The sequence below is a fragment of the Papaver somniferum genome, unplaced genomic scaffold (genome assembly GCF_003573695.1).
Source record: "Papaver somniferum cultivar HN1 unplaced genomic scaffold, ASM357369v1 unplaced-scaffold_107, whole genome shotgun sequence".
NCBI lineage: Eukaryota > Viridiplantae > Streptophyta > Magnoliopsida > Ranunculales > Papaveraceae > Papaver > Papaver somniferum.
The window spans coordinates 7,248,552-7,253,337 of NW_020619603.1; the positions used below are offsets into that span (position 1 = coordinate 7,248,552).

The 4,786-nt window shown below is 35.8% G+C and overlaps 1 long non-coding RNA gene across 4 annotated transcripts; it reads left to right on the forward strand.

Moving 5' to 3' along the window:
- The first annotated feature begins 992 nt into the window (after nucleotides 1-992).
- On the forward strand, nucleotides 993-4,335 carry LOC113328294. 4 transcript variants are annotated; one of them, XR_003349347.1, is made up of 4 exons: nucleotides 993-1,212; nucleotides 2,472-2,611; nucleotides 3,478-3,552; nucleotides 3,732-4,335. It is a non-coding gene; the product is annotated as an uncharacterized LOC113328294 (long non-coding RNA). The 4 variants fall into 4 exon arrangements; XR_003349349.1 differs by having other exon boundaries at nucleotides 3,478-3,513; nucleotides 3,890-4,334; XR_003349348.1 differs by having other exon boundaries at nucleotides 2,433-2,611; nucleotides 3,478-4,335.
- The last annotated feature ends 451 nt before the right edge of the window (nucleotides 4,336-4,786 follow it).

The following is a 4,786-nucleotide window of genomic DNA, read 5'->3' on the forward strand; positions in this document are numbered from 1 at the left end:
AAATTGACCAGATCAGCTATACATGACCAATCATGTGGGCCTTGACGGAATAGATAACAGCAGTGGTATTTTATAAATTTTGAAAAAAACAGTGGCACTTTGTTAAACCAGAAAACCAAAGTATGGCATTTAAATTCCCTTAATTCTTCAGTAGATCAGGTGAACGCCGTTGAAGTGTTTGTGGAAGGAGAGGTGGAGTATGATCTTAAACAATCTTTAACTGCAAATTCCAAGGTACTACTTAACAGAAAACTAAGTGGTAATGATTGTTTTTATATTTCTTATGATTATTTTCGGATATTATTTGATCGTGGGAAGTATGCTGCTATATCTCGTGGAGAAAACATGACTGCTAAGTGGGTGCACGCTGATGCTATCAATTCTAATAATTTTTATAGCAAGCATCTGGTTAGTAATAGCAAGGATAAGAAAATCCTAAGCTGGGACTTTGATACCCTGAGTCATAACACATCCGTGGAGGAGTATTGTAAATTTTTAGAGGCATTAACCACTACCTACAGCAAACTAATTCGCAAGGAATGCTCATCTTTTCGCTTTTTGCTTCCACTCCTATTATTTGATCGTGGCAAGAAATTTTCACGTTCGTGTTGTCATTCTCCAATTGGTGATGCACACGCCATAAATGAACAGTCCGGGGATGACTGGTATGAAGTGGATGGATATGTTTATGATGTCGGTGGATTTGAAGCATTCAATGTAGACGTTGGTGACCTGACACACCATTTAGGTATATTTGGAATGATTGTTGCTTTGCCTGAGTCAAGCTTACCAAGACTATGGAAGCCACCTTGGCTACTAGCTGCAAAATATGATAAATCATTTTGATCCGATTTGAGGACAAGTTGTGTTTCAAAGGGTTGGGATGTTGGGATAACAATACCAATCCAATATATGGGTGCCTTTAGTAATTAATTAGTTTAGGGTTATTTATTTGCTTTTCAAGTAAGGTTCGTTATAAATCCGTAGTTTATTTTAGTATTTTAGGGTTTGTAAGAATCCAAGAAAATTAATGAAAATAATTTAAGTAAGCTCTGCTTATTGAGGTGGATGATCTCCAATCAACGGATCAACTGGTTACCACGGTTTGTGTTAATATTAGGGTCTTGTGTGATTAGTATCAGGATCCTATCAAGCTCCACCATCAAAACAAGTTCACCACCAAGCTACACCACCATTATCAATTTACTTCAGGTACAATTGTTACATCTCTACCAATTTCATTTCAAATCCAACTGTTACAGTACCATTGTGTTAAATTTTTTTGGTTATCCCCGATTTCGATTGAAGATTTAGTCAAGTTTAAGTTTGTGAACATTGGTTGTTTGTCTAAATGCCTAACAGAATATGATTAGGTAGTGGTGCAGATTTAGCCAGGGTTGTGAACATTGATTGTTTGTTTAAATGCCTAACAGAATACTGGTAGTAGTATTAGATCACGATCAATTATACTTGAGTATTTATAAATGGAATAAATGATTTTATAATTTTTACTGGTTGAATTTTTGGTACATTTCAGAAACACCCTACTTTAGAAACAACTAAAACTAAGACTTTCCTTCGTTTCAGTCAAACTTTGGATGCCAAAATGAACATAACATCTCATTCTAAGTGAACGAGTAGTTGAAGTATTTCACAACGCTACCCTGCTTGCATCACTTATCCATCAATCCTGTAGATATGTCAAACATTTAGTAGAAGAATATGCCAAATGTGTTCTTTATACTGTGGCTTTTTGAAGGCTCACATAGGAAGATGGGGATAGCTGCAGATATGATGGGAATGTGACTTAAGCTTACGATGGGACTTTAGGTATTGGAGATGGATAATTTGAGTTTTGAAGTAAACCAAAACGGTAGTGTGTTGGAGGCAGGACATTGATGATGACTACTCAGTTCAGAGACATGATATTAAGGGGTGGGGGTGGGGGGTAACTGTATGTTTTGCAAGTTTTGCCGGATCGAGGTGGCTTTTACTTTTACTTCATTTTATTTTTTTTTAATTTCCTTAAACTCAATTTTAAGCTATATTATGCAATAAATATTTGGCAATAAAATGACAGAGTGGTGTGGTCTCAAGCGAATGAAACATGATTTCAGCTTATTTAGGTAAGTTATATTTGGCAGAATGGCAGTAACTAAAATGATTAACTTTTGAATTAGTATGTCATTTGGTGTAACATAGTACTGTACACATTTGAAATGGAACTCAGTATTGGACCTGAGTAAAGAGAAAGATCATTCAGTTTTCTTTTGGTTCATTTTAGTTCATGAATTTGTTTCAGTTTGCCACATCTCTCTGTTTCTTGGGAGTGTTGAGTTAAATAGTGTGATGGAAGAAACAAATGACTAAAATCTATTATTTTAAACTTGCTCAGTCGTCTCCTTCTTTGTGATTGTGTTGTTTGTTGACAGGTATTTTCTTTGATTGATTCCATTTATTTCCGTATTCAGGAGGAATCATAGGGATAGGAGAAGGTGGACGAGATCGAGTTGGTCTGTTACACACTCTAGCAACACTGCTTGAGTCCACGGGAAGTGTTCTCATTCATGCACTGCTAGGAGTGATAATCTTACCTCTTGAAGACCAAAAGGTATATATATATATATTCGCAATTTTTTGAGTTTAGAATAAATATTTGTGTGCATGGCTGCAAGCCCACATCCGTTTTCCAACAAACATAAAGATATTGGTTCCTCTAACAATTGTGCAACTTCCTTAGCCGCTCTAGGTTATGATTCATATAATGTTAACCGCTAATGTGCTAGAATTAGGATTTATATAAGAGAAAATGAAAACCAAAATTCCGTCGTTGTGTTTCCTCGAGACTTACATCTCCCATTGATGTTTTGAACCGGGACCATTAGCTCATGACTCACAATATATGTGTCGGGAAACAACAAAACCCCAACAATATGTTTTGAACAATAATCCTACTTCATTCCAGCACTATATGACCTGAAGTTATGATTTCATTCTTCTTAATATTGTGGCGTATCCGTTAATTAACATTGCGCTCACATCTATTATTTTTCTTCTTTGTTACTTTGTTATTCTTGAAAGAATAAAAAAAACTCTCTCAATTAGCAATTTGGTTTTATCTCTGATTTGGATGGCAGGTTGTTAGTTTTAGTCATTTAGTTAAGCATGATAGGGTGTGTACATTAAATAATTGAGTCAACCAGACCACCGAAAGCCTACGTTAGCTGTTAACAAAATGATGGTTTGGTTTATTTGGGAGAGTTGTTGATGAATGATTCTATTTAGTTTTGTATCTAGCAATTTTGTTTTATTTCTGATTTGGCTGACATGTTTTTGGTTTTAGTCATTTAATTAAGCATGTGTACATTGGATAATAGAGCCAATCCCATCACTCGAAATTCAACTCTAGCTGTTAACAAAGTGATGGCTTGGTTTCTTATATTATTTCCACATTGCTCATCATTTTGTGTTTTTCAGTAAGCGATCCTGTCGGGGGTTATCCAAAATTGAAAGGTAAAACGGTTTAAAGATGGTAGTAACTCTTCTATCCAAGTGAGTACGCACTTTCCTCTAGGTTACCCCCTTCAAGCCTTTATGATTGGATGTTAGCCGGACCACCTGAATGAGTATTTGTGTACCATATTTTTAAATATTGGCTTGCTTTGTGTAACAGTTTTTGACCCATAGGTCGGAATGACGCCAATATGATAATAGATTTTAATGTTTTACAGATAAACCCTTGGATGAAGTTCTTTTTACTTATGAGGTTACTTGAAATGAAATGAAGAACTGTATAGCTTTTAGGGTTCTTTCATGGTAAACGTGGTGAACAAAAGTGAGATAGTAAGTGCCAATCCTTGAAGATATTACTAACTTCTTTCATTTTCAGATTACAGACTGATTCTTGCAGTGGCAACATTTTTTCCCCTTTTGATCGAAAACAGTTATGGTGAAAGCGAAGGTGACAAGGGTGATGACGATGAATAAATATACTTACTCAAGATACGGTGATCTGGATGAATAAAGGCGAAGATTGGACACCAGTCCTCAAGAAATGGCGTTTCCTACAGGATGTTAACTATTTTATACTTACTCTGAAAGTAGATTTTGGTTCAGTCTGTATATCCAATAATCCCAAGTACCCAAGAGAATGTAGAAACAAACGTCTTCTGATGATTACATGAACATAGTTCAAATGATGCCTTCTTTTATGTTCAAAAATGTGGTCTATCCCTTGGATTAAAGGGATCAAGCTAAATTGGTTACATCAACGGTGCTTTGTAGTTCACTTTTTCAAATCTTACTGATCTGGATGACATCATTTTGAATAGTTCTGGTGGCTTAGATTATTATCAATTTCCACTTATTTTATTTTGTCTTCTCTTAAACTTATTACCACGTTCTTCATGCTAAATATACTGTGTTCTTTTTCAAATATGTTGCATATTCAATGATTATACTATAATGAACTTAAACTTAATCCCGTGCAAAGTATGTGGATGCATCGCAATAAGCCGACACGTACAATCAAAAATTCTCATCTCACCGAACCCGGCGCGTAGCATAGGTTACATACCAGGTTTGTTAAAATTCTCATCGTAACAATTTAGTTTTCTAAAATGGAATATTCTCATCCTATCAGTTTAGTTTTGCAAAAATCCTCTACGACGAGGCGAAGCCGAGCCACACCGAATTAAAAATGCATTCTGACGGGGCGAGGCGAAGCGAACCACATCAAATCAAAAATGCGTCGAGACAGGCAAGGCGAAGCCGAGCCGCATCAAAT